Source organism: Oryzias latipes, chromosome 13, assembly GCF_053564925.1.
Source record: "Oryzias latipes strain Hd-rR chromosome 13, Olatipes_Hd-rR_3.1".
Taxonomy (NCBI): domain Eukaryota; kingdom Metazoa; phylum Chordata; class Actinopteri; order Beloniformes; family Adrianichthyidae; genus Oryzias; species Oryzias latipes.
Window position 1 is genome coordinate 34,660,217 of NC_136249.1, and position 26,295 is coordinate 34,686,511.

Below are 26,295 nucleotides of genomic sequence, written 5' to 3' on the forward strand. Positions count from 1 at the left end.
CACCGTGTCACCTCCTGTCTACTCCTCTTTGTGCTCCTTCTTCTCCTCATTCTTCAGCAGGAAAATGGTTTAATGGAAAAGGCATTTTTACAAACACAGCGGACCGTTCCGTTGAAATGGTCGTATGGATAAGGATCACCCACTTTTGACAGAACAACGGATGTTTTTTTTCTCCTTCCATCTTTTTTTGGACCTTCCTCGTCACCTCCTCCTCCTCCTCCTTCTCCTCTCCTGAGGTTTACACATCTCAACACAAAGCCTCATTCGTCCTGTTTCCATGTTTCACCTCACAATCTGTCGTTTTCTTTGCACTGCTCCTGTCACAGCCATCAACACTCCTTACCTGCAGCTGCCTCCTCCTCCTCCTCCTCCTCCTCCTCCCCCACATCCCGCCCTCCCCTCGGTCTGCTCCATGTCAACTGTCTCCTGGGGGCAGGAGCGCAGTGAGGCGCCTGCAGAGCCAAGACTCTAACAAGCAAAAGCACTCAACAGGATGGAGGTGTGGAAAGGATGAGGGGAAATGAAGGCAGCGGGGGGGGGGGGTCACCAGGAGATGGACGAGACCTACAAAGACGAGCGGCGGACGGGAGATGTTAGGAGAAGCGGCAGCGAGGTCTGCAGATACAGGGTGTCGATGATCAACGCAGTGATGATCAGTGAATGGAGCTCAGACTGCTCTCTAACGCCTCCATGCATACTGATGCAAACACGCATCAAACCGCTTTGGCTCCAACATTCATTTAGCATCTATTTAAAAGCAGAAGCAAAAGGGAGTTTTGTTTTGTTCTTTCGTAGCGATGTCGAGGGTCAACGGCTTCTGTTAAGATGCAGTCGACACCAAAACAAAGAAACCCTGAAAGCTCCAGATGCTGGATTCTGCCTCAGAGCATCATGCTGGTGTTCTGATGTGCTGAGATTGGTCATGGGGGGCGGGGGGTTTGTGGTCTCTGGCCTGTAATGGGTCTGCTGTGGTGTATGGACCATAAATCTCACTTTCAGGCCCCGTTTGATGAAGATGAAGCGTCTGCCAGAACCATCTAGAATCTAGCCAGTAAAGCACATCTGTGTTCTGTGCATCAACTTCATCCAAAAAGGCTCTGAACTGGCGGACACAGTCTATTATTTTAACAACACGGCGCACGACGTCTGCCAGTCTGATTGTCTGAGCACACAGCTGGTTTTGCACTACTTTTCCTCCACATTCGGAAACTTTTGGGGAAACGAGAGCAGTGAGGCTAGCTTCCTTCCCAATCAAATTTCATAGCTGTGGCGCAGTCTTGTGCTGTCCAGGGCCTCGTGAGGGCGGCGTGCTCTGACCAAAGTTTAGCTAGTAGCTCGCTAGGTTTTTTTTCTTTCACGCCTCACCTTTGTATTTGGAGAAAACTGCATGTTTAGTCTTGTAGTGGCGACGAATATTGTATTCTTTCAGTACAGCCACGGATTGCTGGCAATTAAGACAAACAGCTTTAGAAGAGATTTGTGCAATAAAATGATCCTCCTCCCATATGTGTTTAAAATGCCTCTTGTCTGTTTGTCCCCGCCATTGTTGCTCCATCTTGAAAGCATCAGGAGTGACTGTGAAGGCTCTTGGGAATTTGTAACACTATTATTATTATATTTTTAAATAGCTAAATTGTGTCTGAGTTGAAAGCCAAGTGCTGACTCACTCGCTGCTTGTTTCCCGAAAGTGCTAACAGCGCCACCCGGAGGCTGGGAGGACATTACAGTTTTGGAACACCATAGATAATGGCTTCCACAGCCACGACCAACAGAAAAATGTGTTTTAGTCGAATTCTCAAAAGGCTGACATGCAAATATTTTTCACACGTTTCCATCGGTGAGCAAAGGAAGCTGCAGTGATGAAGAAGCTGAGGCTGAACCCTGAGCGCTCACACCAGATGAAGCTTCTGCTGCTTCCATTTCAGCCTCTCACAGCAGAGCTGGGAGGAACGCAGGAGGACAGACAGAGAACAAAGTCTGCCGGTCTTTCTCCAGCACATGCAGAACAGAAAAACATGTTACCGCTCTCATTGAAATCATAAACTTCTTTTAGGAAGTTGATGATTGATTGACAGGTTGGAGAACATGGTCAGAAACTCTTTCTTCCAGAGGTCCTAAAGAAACATTAGGGTCCATTAGCAGCTGAAGGGTCCACATGGAGAGAAGCAAATGAATCCATTTAGAAGAATTTATCCATGAAATACTAGAACAAAAATAACAATAACATCTATAAGGTGTTACGCAGGTTTTCTCCTATCTTGATGAAAAAAGTTTGGTTCAGTTAAAGCACTAAAAAAGATATAGACTAATAATTATCCAAGCCTCCGCCAATAAGAACCACATTTCTACACATCCACCTAAACCAAAGTTCTTTTCTTTTGCAAGGCTTTAAAATTACTGTTTCAAGTTGTTTTTTTTTTTTTAAGTAAAAGGAATTATAAAGTGTAAATGTTAGCAGAAGAATGCCAAAAAGAGAAGGAGCTGAAGAAAGCAAAAATGAAAGTCTGCTTCAGTGAATGCTGATGCACGTGCGTGTGCACGTGTGGTAGGGGATCAGGACATTGCCTTTGGGGCTCGTCTCACACCAGCATCTGCTTTGTCACATGACCAGTCAGACCAGATTTCTCTGTCTTCATCCTCTCCTCATCTTCACCTCCTTGGATATATCTGTGCTCTTTGTCAATCTATCGTTGCCTTAAACATATTTATGCAAATTCAAAGAGTGAGTGAACGTCTAAGAAAGGGAACAGCCCAGTCAGCGGGCTTCTCTGAAGGCTGCTCAAATGTTCAAATCCTCCAGAACATTTCTCAGAAAAAAGGTTTTTCTCTGGTGAAGGACGAGTTCGTCACATTCAATTTGTTTTATTGTCTGAAGGTGTGGATATAAAACACTAGAATAGAGGATGAAATGTGGATGAACTCCAACATCCTGATGTAGATGTTGTTCAAACTGTTGGAGGTCTTTTATGGAGAGTCTGATTAAACTGCAAACAATTTAAGGTTCGTCCGAACAAAGTTATTCAACGCAGCTGCAACAAACGATGCAAACACGCCCCTTCATTGGTGGAAATCTATGATTTGATCAAGAAAGACGGATTAAATCAATGGTAAACTTTGGCTGTGTACAAAACACCGGTCTCCGAGGAAAAGGGAAAATCCAGACCACACAGCTAAAAAAAAAGTGGATTCAATTTAAACCTTAATGATAATTAAACAGCAAACGTAACAAAGGAACAGAGAATATAGACCCAGAAAGACAGAAACGGAACAAAAGAGGAGTTATTCGTTCAGGAGAAGCATTTTTCCTGAAATTCTGTCTTTGTAAAACTGACAGAGCAAAACACTTCATTACTTTTAGAGCCTGTTAACAGAACCACGTTTGCAGAGAGAGCAATGAATGCTGAGGATTGTGGGTAACTGGTAGTGTGTGTAAGTGTGGGGGTTGACAGGGTAAAAATGTCAAATGTAGCCATGGATTCATGGCATGGGTGGGTACTTAGGTTTAAGAACCCCTAAATGCTGATCTGTCAGTACGGACACTGCAGACATTTCATCCCCATCTGTCTCGGTTAGAAAGGAACCAGGAGTGAATCCTGTGGAGGAAGATGTTGGAAACACTTTCTGTCTGCTGGATGAAGAGATTGACCATAAAGAGCTTGATGTAATTTTCTGTACCGGTCACAAAAGGTTTTTTTTTCTCCTCAGTTTTGACCAACTAGATCTGGAGGGAGAGGACTGCATCGTCTGCATAAAAAGATCTCATACATGGTTAGCCATGATGTCAATGCAAAAAAGAATTTAAAAAAAAAGGTTGGGACCGTGGACAAATCCCTGTGGAATACCAGTATTTATTTACATGATCGTCTGTCCTCTCGTGTCGTACCTCACTGCGCTGAATGGATAATAGTTAGTTCTACAATGACCTCCTGACCCTTCCTGTTCAGAGTTCAGTTCAGAGAACAGAGTGGGTTCAGAGGTGGAAGCTCTGCTCTCTGGTCACTACATTTCATTTTTGTGGGGGAGTCTCTGACCCCCTCACGTGTTGAGACCAGTTAGTATTTCATCAAGAGCACTCCCAGACAAATTTCAGAAGAACGAGTAAGACGAAAAGTTTCAGAGTCGGGAAAGCCAGAAACACACGAGAATTATTTCTTGAGGAAGATATCCGGGTGGAGCCATGTTGGATTTAGCGTTGCCCGTGGAGAGCGGCGCTGCGGCCCCCGTTCACAGACTGACTGGCATCAAACCGTCGGGCGGTTCAGATCAACATGGAGGCCTGGTCGTCACAGAGCGACAGGGTGGCGTGGGATGGCTTCTATCTTGTTCTTGGCCTCACAGCTCTGCAGGTTAGAGGAGAGGCTATTTTTAAACTTCTCTGCTTATATCCAGCTCGATTCCAGAGAAATCTTGTTTTTGTGTGTCTGGAATCACAAGAATATAAAAAATATCATCATCATTGGTTCCAAATTTCAGAATTCTACCTTAAATAGTTTTAAGTTTGTCCGTTTTGTTTTTCTGCATCACACTGGATCTGTTAGACTAGCTCCTTTACCTCCTTTGCTTGGTTCTCTCTTTCACTCCGTCCCTCCTCTTCATCTCTCTGCCCCTCCCTCCTCGTCTGTTTACACTCCTTTTCTGTTTTGTTGTCATGCAAACAAGCTGCATGACTTCAAAGTGGCCTCCTGGCAGCGCTTCCAGAACACACGTTTGATGCCCTGCGTTTGTTTCGCAGCAGAGTTGGATGTGTCTGTCGGATCACAGAGCGGCGTGTAATCCTGTCAGCTCACGGTGGGCGGCTGCGCCACCCTCAAACCGGAGCCGGTTTCAGGCCTCAGTCATTTTAAAGAACAAAGTTTTCTGCTGCAGCAGATGCATTCAAAGCTCTCACTGCTCCATTTTCAAATGTAGGAAACTGTGGAAGTTGAGATCCCTTTTTCTGGTTTTTGTCAGAAATGTCTGCTGCTCGCAGATCCAGGTGAGGTTTGAGGGAAGCTGTGTGTCTGCAGGAGCGCTGAGATCCTCCAATAAGCAGAAGGATTTATCCGGCCTCCGCTTGCAGAGATGCCCTCGGGCTCCGATTTCTTCTCGCCGTCGAGTCGGGACACAAATGGCAGGAAGTCGTGCCTCGCCGGGCTGGAGGCTCCCTGAATCTGGCTCGCTTGTCACGTTCAGGTCTCACCAAGAAAGTCACAGAAGAGCGAGTAACGAGCGCAGAAACATGACCTCCAGCAGAACGGCTCTGATTGCTTCATTTCTGCTTCTGTCAGTGGAGAACTGTTCCGAAGTTTACTTCTGCTTTGTTAAGGAAGCCGGCAGCAAGCCATTCAGTTTCCCACTCCTGAAGCATTAACATCCCAGCGGTCCACTGCAGCGTGACTGACGGGGCTGTGGTGCAGCGTAATCCCATTTCCAGCTAGACGGGACATGCTGTGTACACACCAGGTCAGAGCCGGCAGACATGCCAGCGCCACGGCGACTCACCTGGTGTAGAAACGCCACAGACGTGCCTCATTATTGATCAGAAGAGGGGCTGGTTCTGTGAAGTCATTCAGCCGCTTTGTCTGCACAGTTTCATCCACTTTTTTAGGAAAAAAAGAAGCTTTTTGAAATAGAAATGTTTGAAACATAAACTCCAGCTACTGTCAGTGTAGACCCAACGACCGGCAGCCTCCTGTGAAAATCCTTTAGAGAAGCAACATGTTTTTCATTCTCTCCTATCAGACTGCACAGCTCCTCCGTGTGACGAGGTCATCAACATTTGCACAGCTGTTCATTTACTTATTTGTTTGTTTGCACTGATATTTGTTGAGCTACAATTCATATTATGACTTCTTCTTTTCTTTAAGTGAATTTCTCCCTGTGAGATAAAATAAAGTTTAACTAAGTTCAAATAAAACTAAAAATGATTTTTTTCCCTGCAGCTTTTTATTTTGTTTTAGATTTTTTCAGCATGTTTGAGGATTTCTCAAAGCTGTACTAAAAAAATGAATAAAACCACCAACATATGAAAAAGAGGCAACCATGGAAAATAAAATAAAGAAAAGATTCAAACTAAACCTAAAAGGATTTCCTGAACAGAATTACAATATCAAAAGCTAGTAAGCAAAACCGTTTGAATCAGAATCAGCTTTATTGGCCAAGTACAGCGCAGGTACAAGGAATTTGTCTTCGGCGTCTTGTGCTCTCGTGTCCTCCTTCCACTTTCGGCTTCTCCCATCAGGGGTCGCCACAGCGAACGAGTCGCATGGTAGATTTGGCAATGTTTTACGCCGGATGCCCTTCCTGACGCAACCTTCTCAAACCGGGCTTGGAACCGGCATAGGTAGAGAAGGGAACAGGGAGCAGCCCGGAGTCGAACTCGGGTTTCACGGATGGAAGGCGCCGCAAACCAGCACGAGCTAAACTGGCTCCTCTTGTGCTCTCGTGTAAACTAGATAAAAATGTTTGAGGGGGGTAAGACAAAAAAGGATAAAAAATAAAAAAGAAAGCAATATAAGTTAGATATAGGAATAAATAAACATAACTTAATAAGAAAAAAGACTAAGTCAAAATGCAGCCGTAGTTCCGGTGTGACAGTTTCCGTGGTATTGCTCCGTGTTCTTTAGTGGTCAGGAGGTCATTAGAGTGACAGCTCGGGGGAAGAAGCTGTCTCTGTGGCGAGTGGCGAAGGACTGAAGAAGACTAAGCCTTCTGGGACGATGCGTTGAAGACAGTTTTTCTAGGTTTGATGGTAAACTCAGACGGACTTCCTGGAGGCTGGACTGACCTTTTACTTTCTTCATGACTCCTTCAGTTAAGATTGCAAGTCATCGATCAGTATGCTACTTACTTACTTAGTGAAAAAGTGCTTGAATACAGGAACTCTGTCTCTTAGCTCCTCCCACCTGCTGCTTCCTTTCTTCAGTGAACATCACAGCCTCATCAAGAGCCAACGGGAGGCCATCGGTGATGCTGAGTGAAGTTTATCTGCAGAGTTTCGTCTTTATTCACAACAAAAACGTATTCAGAAACCAGAGCAGCTTTAATTTAACCCACCTGATGCTCAGGGTAGCAACAAAAAACTATCACTGAATGTCCTCTGATGTCCATGTTGGCGTCCTGTTTGTCACACATTTGACAGTCTGCAGCATGTGGTCCTCACAGCCAAACATGGAATTCAGCCTTTTTTCCTTCCCGTGATCCCGACTGATCTCAGAGATGTCCATCGAGATCCTGGTGTCCGTCTCAGGTTAGGGTTAGGATTTGTCCAAGTTTGAAACCGTTTTTTTCCCCCTAAGACTTCCTTTTCAGTGGACCTGTCAGGTTGTGAGGTTGGAGGAAGAACTTCAGTGAAGCTCGGGTTCACAGCGGCTGGAAGTTCTCGTCTCTGAATCCGGCGGTTGGTCAAACTTTTGCCGTTGACTGGGAGCCCTGGGTGGGCTTCCGCCGAGCGGTAGATGTGACCTGACGCGCAGAAGCACTCGTGCAGCCGTGGGTTCCCCTGGCAGGAGATTTTTCTCTCATCACAGAGTGAGAGTGAAGACTGGCGGTGACAGAGCACACACAGTCAAAGCCCCAAAGCCGCAAAACACACGTCCACAGAGATTTAGGCCGGCAAAGTCAGTGACCCCTTTTATATGTTTCCTGATTTTTAGCCCGTTTTTTTCTCCTCTAATCTGCTTTGCCTCCATGAGAACAAACACGCCTTTCCCACAAAATGCAGCAGAAGTTACTCATCAGCAGAAGTTTTAGCTGGATAGAGTGGAGCTTCTGCTCATCTCCTGCTTTGGATGATTTGATCCGTCGGTTTGCATCAGTTGCCTCACAGGTGCTGGGACAGTGTGTGTGTGTGTGTGTGTTGTGTGGTTCTTTTTTTTTCACAGCCAGTTGAGTGTGTAGTTTGGAGCCACAATCAGATTAAGGCTGAGCATCTCTTTCTGACTGCCAACTCAATCTGATCCGGCTGCGGCCCCGGGGCCACCTCCCCGATCGGCTCCACACGCACACGTTGCTCCACTGCAACGTGTGCGCAGCAACACAAAGACAGCCACACACACTCCCAAAGCGATCCCTGATTGTTTGGGAAAGGCTTTAGGCACGGAGAGGCGGCTGGTCACGGCACAATTCCCCTCCGCTGAATCGTTCATGGAGCCACACCGCTCATCCCTCACTCACAAACACTGAACCAACTTTTGTTTGGGGGATTCTGAGGCTCGCAAAATCAAGGTGGATCTTTAGGACCGCCTACCTGTCTTTGCTGCTTCACCTGATGACAGTCAAGTAGAAGGAACACACCCGTGATGAAACTGATTCCCCGTGTTTACATCCATCCTTGACCAGTTAACGGCCCAGTTAAACCGTCTTTGGTCCTCGTTTTCCTTCAGGCTGCCTCCATCTAACCCTCCACTCGGTGTGGATGCTCCACAGACCCCCCATCATTGAGGTCTTCAGAGCCACTGACAGTGTGAGGGGGGGTCAGGTGACAGCCAGAGGAGAACAACATGGAAAACTTCAGAGGAAAAGTTGGCTGAACTATACTAGGAGGAGCCGCCGTGCTCCTTTGAAGTTTCCAGGGAGTGAAATCATAAAAAGTGAATCTGGATGGAGACTGGGCGGCGAGCAAAACTGCTGGAATCACTGTGACCTGACGGGTCCAGACGCTACAGAGAAGATGGAAAAAAGACCAGACGTAAGATGAGATACAGAACTAAATAGAAGAGCGTTGAAACTGTAAAGTCCTGAGAGTGAGACGCTTCTGGTCCAGATCCATCCGGTTCTATCCATCAGACCTTCCTCTCCTTTTTCCCTCTTTCCCTTCTGTGTACTTTGAGCTAAAATTTAGGGGGAAAGCCTTCCCACCCCCACGCCGTCCATTAAGTTCTGATGATGGACACCTGGAAGACATTATCCTGCTCTTACCATACACATTTACAGAAGAAATAAATATCAAATCAAATCTTGATACTTTATTCTTATTATTTTTGACATTTAAATCATTGTTTACAAGCTATTTGATACGCAGTACGACTCATTTTCGTGGCAACGGCTACCGAGGCTGCACCGACCATGCTGATGACGCCTGGTTTACACGGGTCCGTCTGCGGTGCATCGCCGTTGTGTTGACGCAAAAAGATAGAGTGTTCGTTTTTCAGTCCCTCTGCAATGGAATGCTAGCTCTACGCAGGAATCCTAGCTCCAGTCCGTCAATTTTCACCACAAAAAGCAGAGCACCGACAAACGGGTCCAGGTTTCAAAGTAAAAACTTCCTCTGTCCTTTTAAAATATTTAATAATAAAACAAATAATAATCAAAAAGAAAAAAATCTATATGTTTAACGGGACGTGCCAAAGCGAAAACGTATATTAACACAGTCAGTGATGGCAAAAACATAACATGGTAGATGACACTAAACATGCATTTTACAGGGACATTTACAGAACAAAGCACTTCTACAGAAGCCAGGGGGAGGGGATGGGTCAGGAATGCAACAGAGACTGTGTAAACCATTAATCATGAGACTGACTCCCCATGCAGATGGACCAGTGTGATCAGACCTGAGGACCAAACAGCATGTGTGCTAAATGTCATGTTAGTAGTCCAAAGCATCATTTCAGAGGGTAAATTCGCCTCTTATGGCTTGTTTTTGCCAATCAGAATCCAATGTTCCCCTGGAACATGTTAAGAGAAAGGATTTATCTTTCCTTTCTCTCTAACAGCCTTTAACTTTATATGTATGAATCCATTGAACAAATGTTAGACGTTTACTTGGAGTTTAGCATTGAAGATGCTTGAAATGGTTTGTTCTTGAGATGGTTTCTCCCAAAGATTTGAGCCACAGATTAAGTGTGAAACTTGAAGAAGTCTGTACAGAGTAAACCAGACTTTTCTCTGTCTTTTGTAGAAGATTTTACTGTAATGTAGTAGATTATGGACATGTGTGGATAATTTTAGTTTTAACATGGTTCTGGTCCTGGTTCTGATCCAAGTCACTCACTTAGCAGTGCCATAGCCACGCCTCTCTGTCTTTAAAACCCTCCCCCGGCTTTAAGGGCTGCCATTGACGAATGAAGTGCTTCTTGGGTTTGACTCTATTATCGATGGAGCTGATGGAGAAGGAGCACTTCTCACGGGTCGGCGGGACGCTGGGGGAGGCCGCCGCTTCAAATAGGACCGACTTCTTGTGGGGTTGAGTCGCTGCAGCGTGAGCCTTTGATGCTGAAAGTGGAGGAAACTGCCTCACACCTGCCCTCTGCAATCCTGTTTTCACATCCAAGGCAAATCCCAGCATGCCTCTCAAAGCCAGCCGCCGTTCTGAGAGTCCTCTGTTCTTGTGACGCCACCTTTCAGGCGCGCACTCAGTGATGTCAGCGATGCTATCTTCAGATCAAAGTGGCTGGCTGGCTTTAAACTCGAGTAGTCCCATTTCATTCAGAGGCCAGAGAGGGCTTTTGATTATCTGTGCTGTCTGAAAAGATCTTCTCCGTTAAGTTCAGGGAAGGAGAGATGGAAAAGTAAGCTTTGTTCTCATTTTAGCTCCTGGTTTGGCTTCGTCCTCTGCCTCCTTACCAGCACGGGTTCTGTCCGTCCACGATCCGGCGTGAGCGGTGCTAACATCCCAGCGTCGCTCTGTCCCTTTTCCTGAAAACCTCGCTGGAGGAAGCCTCTCATCCCTCTCTGCTTTGCTGCTGCATGAAAAAGGCTGGAAATGCTGCAAAGTTGAAAGCTGACATGTTGAATTTGTTTACAGGAAAAGCAGGAAAACTGTTGTTAAAATGTGTCTGCTGTTGAGTTGATGAAAATGTGACAAAAATTCTTCCCTGAATAAAACGAGCAGCATAAACCGACGACATTTGAATTCTGTTTTCACATTTATTTCAGATAATACGGTTAAAAAAACTCTGTGAAATGTTTTCAGTACGTAGTTTTACTTCTCCTGCAGGTTTCTGTCCTCCATTACTAAATGTTCGTTTTGTGTTTTAGGGGAAACGGGGCTTAAATTCTTGACAGTACCTTAATTTTTCCTAATTAAAAGGAAGAAATGAGGAACTACAAAAATCTGTACAATTTGTTTTTTTATTGCCTTAAAGCTGATCTTCATTTGACCTCAAACTTCTGTTTTCATAGTCGTTGTTTGGGAGAAACTGACAAAGAAAAGTCCAGTTTTTGCTCCATCTGTTGCTTCCAGAATCTTTATCAATGACAAATGATGTTATTGGATGAGACTGACTGACCTGTCTTCGTCTTTGTTCTGGTTTCAGGTACCAGGAGGGACTGATAGCACCACCAGATGACAGAACGGTGAGTAGGATGGAAGAAGAACATGTGATAACAAACGAATCCCAAACGGCACATTTGCAGCTGGTTTTTCCTGTCATGGTCGGGCTTATTGTTGATGAGACCTTAACTGGACGACGCTCCTTCTCGCTGTGCCGTGAAACCACCGTCACTTCGCTTTGTTCCTTCAGCCTCTCTGGCTATTTCCAGAGATGAGCTCTGTATTTAGAAACCGGAGAGTCATGTGACCTCTGTGGGGGCCGAGCGTTGAGAGCGGTGCAGGGAGTGACAGGTGTGTAGCGTTGACACCAGCTGAAGCGCTCGGACAGATTCCAGCTGGTGGAGCGTGAGCCGTGGTTGCTGCTGGATCTGCAGAGGGATGGAGGGAGAAGCCGCAGTAATGGGAGGAGGGAGGTCAGCACCGCAGACCCCCATGGTGCTCCATCCCACCCCCTTAATGGAGCTGCTTGTCTGGGGTGAATACTGAGCAGCTGTGCGGTTTGTGGCTGGAGGAGGCGATGGCTTTGAGCACATCCTCTGCTGCGGGTTTGTCACGCCGCCATCGGCCTCTCGGTGCTCTGCTGCAGGACGTAAACGGCGAGCAGAGCTGGCTCATGGGCTGGCTCCGGTCATGGCCAAAAATATCTGCACCCAACTGAAAACATTTTGGTGTTCACGTGTTTGTTGTTGTCGTTTTGCAGAAACAACTGAGAAAAAATAAAACTCAAAAAATGGAAAAAGGAAAAAAAAAGAACAAATGGAAAAAAAAAAAAAAACAGAAAGTAGGAGGGGCAGTCAATCTTAAAAATCCTTTGATCCAAAGATCTTTATTCAAATGCTGTAAAAACTGAGGGCGGTCCTGGAGTTGGACCTAAATTCCTCCGTTTCTTTCTGAAAATGGCAGATTTTCTGGATTTTTTTTTTTAACCTGAATGTGTCAGTCATTCTATCCATCAAAAAAAAAATATTGTTGCTCTGATACATTTTTTTTGGGGCTTGTTTTTTATTTTTTTAATTGAAGTTATTCAAGTTATAAACTGACCAATCAGATGCCTCAGAAAAAGTAGGTGGAGCCTGCTGGCCCCCACGTCCAATGTTCAACATGCTTGATTTCATCTGGCCTGCTTTGAAGTGGTGGGGGCGAGGCTTTCCAACAAGCTCATTCCAGATTGGTGAGAGTGGTTGCCATAGAAATGGCGAAACAATGTCTGGTTCAAACATGGCGGCGTCGGTATTGCAAAAAAATGGCAGCTGAAGTGACGTCATCTGGTTGGAGCTGAAGTGAACCATTTTCTATAGATGATGTCACACTCACTCAGTCCACTTTTCATGTTCAGTCATTGTTTGACAGCGTCCCGCCCACATACACCAGCTCAGTGGCCTTGTGGAAGAGTGTCTGCCCTGTGAAGGGAAGGTCGTGAGTTCAAATCCAGGCCAAAGACTCTAAAAATGCTTGACCCTTAGCATTAAGGGGTTGGATTGGGGTTCCCGAGTGCGGCTGTGTCTGCAGCTCACCGCTCCTCCAGGGGAGGGGTCGACTGTGCAGAGCAAATTTCACACATGTAGGTGTGTGACAGATAATGGGACTTGACTTTACAATGATGAGAGTTCCATCATTAGTGTCCTGCGTTGGGTCAGAAGGCGGGAACATTGGGTGTCATCTGTCCTGCTTTCCTCCGTGTTTGTAAGAAGGTCTTTATGAGTCCGATCGTTTCCAGATCATGTGTGTGTCTCAGTGGGTTTTCCCTCAAAACATTTCTTCATTTGACAGTTTCTCTTGCGCTTTCGGGACCTTTTTAGGGATCTAGCAAAACAAACAAACATCCGGGCACAAATGACATTCAGGAAGTCTTGGAGCATCGGCGGCACGCTAACCCCACAGCACGGAGATGCTGCTGAATGGTGAATTTCAGCATCGCCTTGTACTATTTGTCTGATTTCTTCTTTACTGACTAAAGGGGGAGGGAAACCCTCCAATTACTTTGATGGGAAAACAAAGTTCCGTTTCCTCATCTGCGTCTGAAACATTAGGCTAAGTGATGTTGGAGCATAATTTGCTCATTAAGTCAGGTTGTCAACCCTTTCGGGCCCGAAGGCTCTCTCTATGAAGATCTCAATGTGAAAAAGCTCCTAATGGGTTATTAGCAAAGCAAAAAGGGGGAAGAGCTTGACTCTCATTGTTGATACAGTGAACACGGCGCAGCTCATTAGCAGAGTGGAAGACGTCCACCGTGAAAACCCTGAAAGTGGGGCTCCTTTTCTCACTGCATTGTCACTTTGACCCAGACAGGAACCCCGATGGTGAAATATCTGCTGAGGTTCTCATTTTTGCCTCGTCGTGGGAAATAACTCAGTGGAGGTAAAAACCTTTGGGATTAAAGTTACAAACGAGGTAAAAGAACGGATCAAACCAAAGATTCTTAAATTGTTTTCTCACATTTAGCTGATTTTCAAAGTGAATGCAAAGATTTAACCCCTTCATAACTGAATTCATATCTAATACATCTACATATATGTTTTTTCTGTTGTTTTCTTTTCTTTCAAGGTGATGCTAAACTGCTGCAGCAGTTCTTCACTGCTCACTACTTTGTTCGCTTTATGGTGCGTTTGCCACTTTGTAGTGCTGCACAAAGTTACAATTTCTAGTGCCCTAGAAATGTCCCAGAAGTCTCTGGGACATTTCTAGTGCCCTAGAAATGTCCCATAAGTCTCTGGGATGTGTCAGCTGTTGTATTCCCTGAATAAAATAAGTAGCATAAACCGAGACCACAATCGGGTTCAATCATAGGACGCAAGTTTCCATGGACTTTTCTTTGGACGTGGTCGCTGGAACACGCGTTACTGCGGGCAGCGTGGACGGATCTATAGAGTTGGTGGCATGTCGTCCCTGGAGACGTCCTTCAGTGACCCCCCCCCCCCTTGTGTTCAGAAGAAGCTCTGCTGCAGCTCAGGCATGTCCGGCTCGTCTGTCCACATGGACCCGCCGGTGCGGTTCTGATTAATGCAGCCAGGAGTCCAGAACCTGCAGGCCAGAAGTGACTCCTCTGCCTGACTTTGAGGATTTAGAACCTAAAAATGACTCAATTCTGTTTTTGTAGTTTGACTTGAACTCATCTTTGGTTGATATTTCATAAATCTGTGACCGATTTTAGTAAGAAAACTGTTATTTTTTATTTACTTGGTTTGCGGTTTCAGAAACGGTAACTATCGGTATTTTTCTGTTGCTGTCACAGACAAAAAAAAAAAGGGGGCGGGTCTACAGAACGCCTAAAATAAACTTAAATGATCTAATTTCTCTGAGGCCGCGAGGACACGATGGAGAACAAGGTTCATAAATCAAGGGAAAAACAAACTGAAGCAGAAAATGAGAACCTGGGGATCTGAGAAACACTGAAAACCAGGTGAGGGGCAGAGATGTGAAAGACAAACTCCCAGCGGGTGAGAGGAAAACATAGATAGAATCTCACTCGTGGTTTGAAATAATAGATCGTTAAATGGTTTATATATATATTTAGATGTTAAATAACCTTTTAATGTAAAAATTTAATGTTTGACTTAGATTTTTGCATTTCATACAGTAATCATTTCTGTTTTTGTTTAACATTTAAATATTTGTTTCATTTAGCAAAAACTCATCTTTTTAATCATTTATGTGATGAATAATTGTGAAAATGCATCTAAAGATGATCAAACTTTAAGCTAATTTCAAAGACATGAACTTATCAAGTCCAACCAAAGTTGATCTGCTTCTTTGACAGAACTCTTTAACAACAAATGGATGAAAACCATCCGGACTGAAGGCTTTAACCTGAATTTATGACCACGGTTTTCTCACGTAAACGCTGCAGAGCATGAACAACAAAAGTCTGCCTGCAACCTTTGTGTTTATTTCTGCCTCACACTTAAAATATGTTTTATGTATGCTAATGCGTCGGCGTTCGACGTGCACGCCAGCGTTTCCTGGGCTATTAGTGGCCCACTTTGGCCCCCTGAAAACAGCGGCTGTGATAATGGAGGATGCATGTAGGGAGGATGCAGGCGTCCCATCTAAGAATAGAACTGCACGCCGCAGTGAAATATGAGGAAGCAGCGCTCTTCTTCTTCGTCCTCATCGCTAACTTTGCAACCTTTCTGCTCAAACGTGTGCACGTGAAGACCGTTGAGGCCGTGCGTGCAGGCGGCGACGTCCTGCCAGGCGTGATGTGTGGCGGCGTCATCGGTTCAGAGCTCAGATGATGAATCGAACCGGCAGAGATAAATCCTGACGCTCCAGCAGGAGCAGCGCGCTCCTCCAACGACTTTGTTAGACAAAGGAATGATTAATTCACTGTTCTGTTGCTCACAGCACAGGGAGGGGGGGAGAACAGATGGATTATGGGATGTTTCCCTGCCCCAATATGCGAATCCCAGATTTGGCTGTGATGCTGCGGACGGGGTTTAAGGGAGGAAAATCCAGAGAGCAGGGAAACAAACGGATTAATGATGGAAAAATAAACGGAAAATAATGTCAGTTGTTGTTTTGAAAGCGGGAATATTTATAATAGATTATTTAGTGTCCTAAAAAACCTCTTTTCCAAGGTTTTAGCATTCATTTTCTAATGATTTTAGTGCACTAAAAACAAGATGCGATTACTGGAGGCTCCACTAAGATCAAATGGCTGTTATTTTTTGAGGTTTAGATATCAGGAGAGCACCTTTTCCAGACACAATCTCATATAGACGGGATCCAATGAGATCTGAAGCCCATTCAAACTCACGCCAACATGAAAACCCCACACAGAAAACGGTCTGCAGGTGTGATTGACAGGTGTAAGTCAGGTCAATGGAGTGATGGACAGAGCGATTTTGTTTTCTCTGCGACCCGGTACCAACTGTCCCAGACCGGTTCGCGGCCCACGGAACCACTAACACAAATGTCTTTCAGGTTTATAGCAAGAATTCTGTGTTTTTCATGTTTTTATTTGTCGGAGATGGAAAAAATTCTGAAAGGGAAAGACAATTTGATGTTCCACTAAGGAATGATGAGCTTCCTGAAGCCAAAGGGGAAAACACTGGATTTGCTGGAGAGATGGATCCCATAGCTTCTTATTTATTCCATTTTTTTGGTAAATTATTCCTTTTTTTTGGCTTCTTTTGAGGCATTGGTGGGATGTTTGTGTCCCCAACACTTCCAGGTAAACATTTGATTAACCCCGCCTGCTGTCACTGATGGGACTGAATTCACCAAAACAAATATCAAAGTCTTGCGTATTCTGTGTAAAAAACGTGGCGTTTCTTTGCGGGGGGAGCCAAACACCGCAGGACCGCCCGCCCGCCCGCCCACACTCTGGAGTCCAGCTCTGCTTGGCTTCACCGCTCAGACCATATGGCCACATCCATCCCAAAGTTTCAGTGAGCGGATCCCCAGACTCTTTAGTTTGATTATTCTCTCAAGGCCTACAAGGAAAACTTCAAAGGTTGAAACATCCCCCTCCTCCAGGAGGACGATCCGGATCCAGACGTTCCCGGACCGGCTCGTCTGAATGCATTCCAGAGGATCGGAGTTTGTCCCACAGGTTTAGTTGTGCGGCGTTTGAAGTTTCTGCAGACAGAGCCAATCTCTGCGTGGGGCGCACAAGCTGCTCCTTAGATGTTCCTGCTAACGGCAGACGGTTCACGCTGGGACACCAGAGTCTGCTCCGTTTCATGTTGGAGAGGCCGTCTGCCTGAACTCTGCTCCCACAACAAAGAATTTGGGCTGAATGAGATTAAACTGGACGGTGGGAGGAGTCTGCAGCCGCTTCCTTCCCCTCTTTAGGTCTCCCTTGAAGAAGAGATGTCATCTCATCTTCCTGGTAAAATAAGAAAAATCCTTCAACCCATTGTTCTCCTGTTTCTCTTTCTTTATTCTAGTAAACTCTTTAAAATTTTTCAGCTATTTCAACCATCCAACTATTCAAATTTTTAGCTCTTTCAGCTTCTTCATGCTGTGACTTTTGGTCCTTCAAATCCTTGAACCTTTCAAGATATTCCAGGATTTCTACCTCCATTGAAATAAATGGGGAATCCTTGGTGCAGAAGCTCGCTGGTTCGATACCCGGCTCTGGCATTTTTGACAAAAATGTCTTTGTTTTGCTTTTTTCCACTTCATTTATGGTCAACTTTGATCATTTCTTTCCTTTTTTTCTTTTTCTTTGCCTTTTAAGTTTCATTTTTATTCAGCAATAAAGCATTAAACCAGCATTGTCTTCTGGATTTGCAGCTCCTCCTAGTTTTGCTGTGCTTTCAAAATAAAACTTCCTGTTATTTTTGTAAAAAAACAAAACAAGAAAAGTTTCAGAATGTCTAAAAGGCCTAAACATCACTCCAAGTCTTGCTGTCTGCTCCTTCCAGACCTGTTTAGCTTCTGCAAAGACCCCCCCCCCTTAATTTTGAAAGTAAAAAAGATACCTTTGACTTTTTAGCAGATTATTAAATAAATGAAGTTGGAACAGAGATTTAGTGATGCTCAGCAGAATTTGTTTGTTGTTGGATAATAAATCTGTTCCAGCTTAGCCAGCGTTTCTGCTGCACCATCCCCTGGAAAGGTGCCTGAAGGGCAGATAGGTGAGGAAGGGCATGAAGCTTTTTTGCTTGAAAAGCCTCCTCCACTCGGGCTAGTTTCGCGCTCCACGGGGCCTCGGTTCTCCAGCCCGCCGGGCCTGCCGGTCCCAGCACTGACAGACTGCTTTGGCACCAACTGTCCAGTCAGACAGCCCCAGTTTGTCACCTGTTTCTCTGTCATTGGCTCCTGTGAGGCTGTCTCTTTATCACTCCCCGTCTGAGCCCGGCAGGCTTTACTGCAGCCATCGCTGGACTCAGGTGTGTCAGAGGAGGACAGGGTGACATGAGGGAATAATGACTGTGAGGGGGGGTCACCTCACCAGCAGGATAGCATTAATGCCCCACCAGAGCTGCTTTTGTGGTACCCTCTGACTAAACTTAATAAATAAACACGAATAGATACACAGGGACCCGCAACACCCTTTGGAAAACCCGGGATTTCCAGTTTTTTGGGATCCAATGTCATTTAACGAGTTCCAAGGAGAACTACTTCTACAAAACTAGCAAATATTTTGGCAAAGATTTTGGCCAACAAACAACTTTTTTTTCTCATCTGGATCAGTATGTTTTGGGGCTAAAACTGTGTGTTTATTCTGGGATGTCTCGCCACATTTGAGACTTTGCTGTTTGTTAATTCCTCTTTAAATATAAGTCTTTCTGGTAAAGTCGTTAAAGAAAACAAATCTGCCAGGGTGCCATTGAACGGACTGTTTTCTTTAGTAACTTCCATTTTCTCAAACCTACCTGGGTCGGAACGTTGTTGGGACACGCCGGCGTGGCGGTGACGCAGGTCAAAGGTCACACAGAACTTTACTTAGAAAATATCTACATTTAGAGAGGTTTAAACCTAAAACTGAGCCCGTTAGTTTTTTTTGTTTTCAAAAGGATTTTTATGAACCTTTCCTGTTTACTGCTTGCCGACTGTAGTCGTCAGCACGGGGGGGGGGGGGGGGGGGGGGACGACCAGGTTGCCTGGTTCCGACCCGCTCCTGGTTCAGACCTCTCCGGGTCGACGGACGACCCAGAGAGGTTCTGCATGATGACACTTTTATTCACCTCTCATTCAACATGTACTGTCTTTTTAGAAGAACCTTCCATCCCATAACGGACTCTGGTCGGCGTTCAGACACGCCCCCTCCTCACCTCCACAGTCACATGATGCCTGATCTGGGATCTACATATTGCTTGATTGTTTTGATCTCATCAATTATAAAACTTGGTCTCATTCTTTTATAGAATTCATGGAGCAGTTCATAAATGTGGCAGTGCGCGATGAATTCTGGGAGAGGTCAAAGGTGAAGGTCTTATAAACATGTGCAAGAAGCCAAAAAAACCTTTTTAGGGTCGAGCAGTGTTTTTAACCTCTACAACCGACCTCTTGACAAACGGATGGAGAAGGAATGCAGTGTCTGTTGGGGTCAACCTCTTTGCCGACATTTGCACCAAAAAAGCGATGTGTAGAAAAGAACCGGCCACTCAGTGACGTCGTCAGCGGGCGATATTGACATTTACCGTCAGTCACCTTTCAATGACCTTTAAACTATTTATGTACGTTTGTGGCAGTCTAGACAAATTCTGGCAGTATATATAGTTAGATACATAGTTTGGTACTTCATACCAACTCAGTGGCCTTGTGGTAGAGTGTCCGCCCTGAAACTGGGAGGTTGTGACTTCAAATCCACATTTGTGTCATACCAAAGACTCTAAAAATAGGAGCCAATGCTTCCCTGCTTCACAGTCAGCATTAAGAGGCTGGATTGGGGGGGTTAAACCACCAAATGCCTCTCACCCCCCCCCCTCCCCAGGGGACAGTTCAAAACCGGCTTAGCTTCATTCCATTTGCCTCACTAACCCAGCCGGCTTTAAATCTACGAGAAGTATTGTGTTTCCACAATGCAGAGAAGTTTCCTGTAGAATTCTGATCTGTTAAAGAAATAGATTGGTACTGTATGCCTTTAATAAGTTGCAAAATTCAGATCAAAGATGGCCCATATGGCATATTTTAGTCTTCTACTGGTATAGATCTCTAATTTATTCAAAGAATGTATCATATAGACCTTATATTGAGACAGACAGCTGTCTTATCAGTCTAAAGTCTCCGGTTTGGTCCTAGACCTGTCACATGTGTTTCATCCATACTTCTCTTCATCTTCCCTGGTCATGATGCTTGGTTTTTGCATCACATCTGTTGCACAGGCAAGCAGCCTTAATTCATCAACCGACCCAACAGGCAAACCACAGGTGGTCCCATAATTCTGACCATGAAAATCTATCATTATGGGGAAGTTTTGCCTTAGCTTCCACCACCTTTGCCATCTTATGAGGCCTTGACCTTCGACCTTTATCCTATGTTCAAAATATCTTTAAAAGGGATACAAATCTAACAGCATCATATTCAATAAAGAAATGCTAACATAAAAAAAATCCTTCATAAATATGTGAGTGGACTCTTGAAGAAACACACAAATGTGTATCTGCCAGAGTCCATTTGCGAGTTCTGTGTCTCCTCACTTATTGCAGTGATTGCTGTTTTATTTTCTTTTAATTTGGTGCTTAAAATATTCCAAAGCATCTGAAGACATGTCATTATTATCCGCGCTAAAAGGAAATAAGAGTGGGAGCGGGAAGCAAACATCTCCTCCAACGGCTGCAGCTCTGCCTGGGAGAACGAGCAGAAAGAAAGCAATAATTGAAGTGTGAATGTAATTACATCAAAAGTGCTTTAAATTCATCTGTGAAATTCAGAAATAATAATATATTTTTTTTAAATCATCACATTAAAGTGACCGTTACAGCAAATCTAGCAGTGATTATCGTAATGGGAACCTGAGTCTGTGTCGTTAGAGGTGAGCTTTTTGCTTTCAGTGAACTGCCATTATCTGCTTCATCTCTCTGTTCCTGCTGCCTTCCATTATGCATACATTTTTTCCCCTCCACTGCTGTGTGGACACTCCATTAACACGATCCATCCCGCTGCCGCGCTTAACCCCAATCATCAAAAGTACATTTCTGACACCAACCTTTACTTAACCCTCTTTTTCCTTCGGATCAAGTATTTGACATCATTCGTCATTGTTAAGGCCTTTGTGCTCAGAAGGAGGGTCTTTCTTGAGTGTGGATCCTGGAGGACTGTGAAAACCAACACACACACACACACACCCCCACACACAAGTTGTTTAAAGGTTCAGGGAAACACTTACCGTAAACTTAAGGCTAAGCTACAAGCATCAAAAAAAGACTTGAAAGCTTTGTGAAGCCGGTGAAATTACCAGCAATGTTTAAGCCTCATGATTGCAAAATGACTTCCATATCTCACATTTAGAGATAAAATCGAATTCTATGTTGCTTTTCCAAAAGTTTGCTCCCAGACCAGCGGCTCTTCCCACATGTGGGAGGAGTTATCTCAAAGGTTTAGACTCATAACAACATGAAAAAGACAGATGGTGTCAAAAGTTCAGGATTATTTATTGTAAGATAACTCAGAGACTGTCCCAGTGCGGTGAGCTTCACCCTCCTCTGCAGGAGCTGCGGTGCTTCTGTCTCTCTGTGACCCAGTTTGATGACCTGCTGTCCCGCATTAGTCCGAGGAGGAAAGACATAAAAAAAAAAAGTTTGGGGAACTTATTATTATTGTCTCCATAAAATCTAAGAAAATCTCCTAAATTTCAGGAGGACAACAATCAGATTCTCTTACATCTAGATTGTGGACTCCACCCGCTGATGACATCATCGACCTGTTGTAGACCAATACTTCCAAAAGTTCCTGATTGGTTAATGTGACACGAAATTCTGCTAAAGTTCAGATACTTGAACTTTGGAAACATAGCACCGTCAGGTGCTGTCGCTGGAGAATGACGCTGCAAACGCGCTGCAGGAGTTCTGATGGCGTCCAAACTGGGTCTGCACGATACGAGGAAAGCTCACGATAATAGTGATCAATATTACAATGGCGACATAACCTGCGGTATGTAAACAAATAGCAAAGCACAAATGTTTTAATTTCACTGAAACAGTTTCGTTAAAATAAGAGTCAACATAACTTAAATTATAGTCCAAATGACCCTAACATCTAACATCTAACATAAATAAATACATGTATTATTTACATTCATTATATTACTAACAAATAAATAAAGGCGCTCCATCCAATTGGTCAAAAACATGAAGGCGTCCATCCGATTGGTCAAATGCATAAATGGATTTATTTGACCCGTGAAATAGTTCAAGCTGCCATAAGACTGATTTAACACATTTAAGGAAACCATTTCTTACAGCTTACGGTCTTCATGTTTGGACTAATGACAAAAAGAAAGACGTCAGCTGTTGTCCTATAAGTCATCTAACTTCCTTTAGATTTACCTGAACTGTTTTCTTCTTCTCTCCTTAACCTTCAAGCCTTTCTTGAAACGGCTGCCTTTCTAACATCCCATCCTCGTGATGTAGTCTAATACCTGATATTAGACCATGTCCCTCCATGAAAATAGGACCCTCCTCTCGCTCGGCTCCGCACAGACGGCGCTCACGGCTGTGAATGTTGTGGAGGATCGGCAGCGGCGTCGCCGCTTTAATTGCCTTCCAGGTATGGCGGATCCCTGCATCAGCTTTAATTGCATTCCTCTGGGCTCCACCGCCTTCCCTGGCCAGTCAACAATCTCCTTTATGACTTTGATCTTAACAAGTCTTATTAACTACCACGGCAACTGCAGGGACTCCCTGTACAGCAGTGATGTGAGGCAGTTTATTATTGGACATAAATTAAGGAGCAGCTCTGGCACACGCAGCAGCTGCCAGGAGCTTTTGGATGCAGTGGCTTTACTGTTTCTTCTTTTTCAAAAACCATATCCAAAAGTCTTTTTCTTCAGTTTCTCCCTAAAGAATAGTGCTCATCTTATTTCAATCTAAACAGTCATAGACATGACTAACTCTAGTGCCTATACATATCGTGCAAAATAAACTTTTGATGTTGAGCTTTTAAGTGTGTTATAATGTTCATTCCTCATTACAAATCCCCCCAAAGTGGTATTTTACTCCATTCACATATCTCTGAGTATTCCTCCTAAAACCTGCTGTCTGAGCACCAGCCCCTCCCAATCCACAAAAAACACTCTACGATGATGTCATGTAATGGGCGGCACCCACAAGGAGGGAAAGGCGGGGCCTCAGAGTTCGAGTCGTCCTACTTCCGGGTGGGAATATATGAATGAATGAATGAATGGTTCATTGCTCATGCCAATTGACAAGGAAGCAAACATTAGCCCTTCTCTACATTTAGACAATTGGAACCGAATGAAGACAGTTCTTGTGTAATCTGTTCCTTTCACATAAGCACAAAGAAAAGATTCCTTACAACAGAAACATCTACACTTTACATTTCTACATTTCTATCCCCTCCCTAACCCATGTCGGTCTCCAGCATAACCATGTCCTGGTTAATGTCTCTGCTTGTATTTATCAACTATCCCAGCTTTAAACATTATTTGAATGCAACTATGCTTGTATTTTCCTTGAACGTAGTTTCCAGCGAGTTCCATAGATTGACTAAGTGAATTGATATTTGTGTCTGTCTCAAAGTTGAAATAATATTTCCTCCTGTTGCTATCATCTTCTGAAACAAAAGGAAAAAAAACTGATTGAATGATTTTTGGCTTTTAACACACATACTTAGGCTCCTTCTTCCTGTGACGTCATTTCCGGGTGAGCTATTCCCAGTGCTAGCTGTGTGACTGCTGTCCTCTTGTTTGGCATTAGCCTTACTACTATTGCTTACTTTAAGGGTTATCTGGGTTAATATTCACATCTAGTACCTTTTATTAGCGAATTCACCACTGTTAAACCGCTTGCTGTTCACTTTTCTCATTTTGCTAAATAAACCACTTCTCTTTACTTAAACACCGCTAGCCTTAGCTTAGAACCTAGTATGGCCACCACCACTCCTTCCGCCTCTCCTCCTCTCTCCTGCCCCATGTGCCATATGTTTAGTGATGATCCTGCCTCCTTTAGTGAAGATAGGGGTAGGTGTGTTAAGTGTAGTCTTGTGTTAGACTTGGAGGCCAGGCTGGAGCAGTTAGAAGCGCGGCTCCGCACAGTGGAAGCTAAGCCGGCTAGCCAGGTCGTTACTCGTAGCGCGGGCCGCGCTACCAGGGCTAACTTAGCTAGCACCCCAGCGCCCTCCCAACAGCCGGGAGACAGTCAGGGGTTTGTACCGGTTGGGAGGAAACATAGTGCTAAACGCAAAAACTTAGAGCACCCGAGACTCCACGTTAGTAATAGGTTCTCCCCCCTCAGCGACACACCCGCTGAACACTCAACTCTGGTTATAGGCTCTTCTGAAGTTAGAAACGTGGAGCTCCCAGCGGCTACTGTCAGGTGTTATCCGGGGGCCAGAGTTGGTGACATCGAGGGGAACCTTAGGATGTTAGCTCAGAGTAAGTCCAGGTTCCGTCGAGTCGTGATTCACGCAGGCGGTAATGATGCCCGACGGAGACAGTCAGAGGTGGTTAAGTTAAACGTAACTTCGGTGTGTAAACTGGCTAAGACGATGTCCGACACTGTAATTTTCTCTGGTCCCCTGCCGAACTTAGTCAATGATGAAATGTACAGCCGCTTTTCATCATTTAACCGCTGGCTTTCTAGATGGTGCCCAGAAAACGGCGTTGGTTTTGTGGATAACTGGAGCGCGTTTTGGGGGAAGCCCGGTCTCATGCGGAGAGACGGCGTCCATCCCACTCGGGACGGTGCCGCTCTTCTTTCTAGAAACATTTCTGCTAGCCTTAGTCTGTTAACCTGACAATCCAGAGACGAGACCCGGGCGCAGAGCAGCAGTGTAAAACGCTCCTCTGAGCCTCCCTTAGGGTTAGTGCCGGTGCAAAACCCATGCAGGGAAAGTCAAGCAGGTCCTAGCTTTAGCTTATGTGCTGAAAGACAAATGAAAGGAGCGCGTCATAGAAACCTTACAGTGACAGACAGCAGTTCTCACAAGCAGAATTATGATGTCATTAAATGCGGTTTATTAAACATTCGATCCATTTCCTCCAAGTCCCTCTTAGTCAACGAGTTAATTACTGATAACAATCTTAGTCTTTTAGCCTTAACAAAGACTTGGCTCCATCAGGATGACTATGTTAGATTGAATGAAGCAACCCCCCCCACTTATGCTAACTATCAGAAATCCAGGATTTCAGGGAAAGGAGGTGGTTTGGCAGTAATATCACAGTCTAGCTTACTTCTCAGCCCTAAAGTTAAAAATGCTTATAATTCATTTGAAAGCATCATATTGTCTTTAAGTCACCCAAACAGGAAAACTCGAAAACCTGTTTTACTCATAATTATTTATCGCCCCCCCGGCCCATATTCAGAATTTTTAACTGAGTTTTCCGACTTCCTATCGACTATTGTCTTAGATTCTGATCAAACTATAATATTAGGGGATTTTAATATTCATGTTGATGACCCCAGTGACTGCCTAGGAACGGCTTTTGCAGCTTTATTAGATGATGTTGGTTTCACCCAAAGTGTGAATGAACCCACTCACTGTCATAAGCACACCCTGGACCTTGTTCTAACCCATGGGATAGAGATCAGCCAGCTGAGTGTCCTTCCTCTTAACCCCATCATTTCTGATCACTTTCTGATTACCTTCCAGCTTACACTGGAACATCCTTCTGCCCCAGTGAATAAGAAACAGCTTAGAAGAATCTTAACTGACCGTTCTGTGTCTGAGTTTAAACACACAGTTCAGCCAGTACTTAGTGATATTCTGAGAAAATACTCTGAGACCAGCTCCCATAGTATCAGTCCTAGTATAAATGACCACTTTGTTAATGATGCCTTACAAGCCCTCAGGAGTACACTCGATGTTGTTGCCCCCTTGAAACCTAAGTTCGTCAGACAAAACCGAGTAGCACCGTGGTTTAACGCTGAAACTCGTTCTCTTAAACGAGAAACCCGTAAGTTGGAAAGAGAATGGCGCCGCTCCGGTTCAGAGCAGTCTCTGGATATCTGGAAACATAGCCTATTAAATTATAAAAAAGCTCTGCGTAGAGCTAGAAGCCAGTACTATTCAACCTTAATATCAGAGAATGGAAACAATCCAAGATTTCTTTTTAGCACTATAGCTAAATTAACTCGCAGTCAGAGCTCAGTAGAACCACATGTTCCTGTTTCTCTCAGCTCTGATGATTTTCTTACATTTTTCGATAGTAAAATCTCAAATATTAGACATAAGTTAAATCAAGTTATTCCTACTATCAGCCCAGAACAGGCTGAAGCGGTAGAAATGGAGGCATCCATAGAAACCTCTGTAACATTAGACTGCTTCACTGCTGTGGATCAAGCGGAAATAACATCAATTATTACGTCCTCCAAATCCTCAACGTGTCTGTTAGACCCAATTCCCACTAGACTTTTTAAAGAAACTTTTCCCCTAATTAATGATCCCATATTAACAATGATAAATGCCTC

The 26,295-nt window shown here is 44.5% G+C and overlaps 1 protein-coding gene and 2 long non-coding RNA genes across 9 annotated transcripts in view; 1 reads left to right on the forward strand and 2 right to left on the reverse strand.

The window, feature by feature from the left end:
* si:cabz01090165.1 (leucine-rich repeat and fibronectin type III domain-containing protein 1-like protein) overlaps window positions 1-26,295 on the forward strand; it is a 275,238-nt gene that overhangs the window by 48,232 nt on the left and 200,711 nt on the right. For all 6 annotated transcript variants that reach the window (XM_004075203.5, XM_078929781.1, XM_078929779.1 and 3 more), the window contains one exon: window positions 11,238-11,277. The gene's annotated coding sequence lies outside the window, so the exon portion shown is untranslated. The remainder of the gene's footprint in view (window positions 1-11,237; window positions 11,278-26,295) is intronic.
* Window positions 2,847-11,500, reverse strand: LOC111948408 (uncharacterized). The gene is made up of 2 exons (XR_013647209.1): window positions 11,211-11,500; window positions 2,847-10,687 (listed from the first exon to the last, which is right to left on the reverse strand). It is a non-coding gene; the product is annotated as an uncharacterized LOC111948408 (long non-coding RNA).
* On the reverse strand, window positions 20,359-22,823 carry LOC110016174 (uncharacterized). 2 transcript variants are annotated; one of them, XR_013647200.1, is made up of 4 exons: window positions 22,195-22,823; window positions 21,530-21,794; window positions 20,856-21,399; window positions 20,359-20,494 (listed from the first exon to the last, which is right to left on the reverse strand). It is a non-coding gene; the product is annotated as an uncharacterized LOC110016174 (long non-coding RNA). The 2 variants fall into 2 exon arrangements; XR_002874401.2 differs by having other exon boundaries at window positions 20,856-21,402.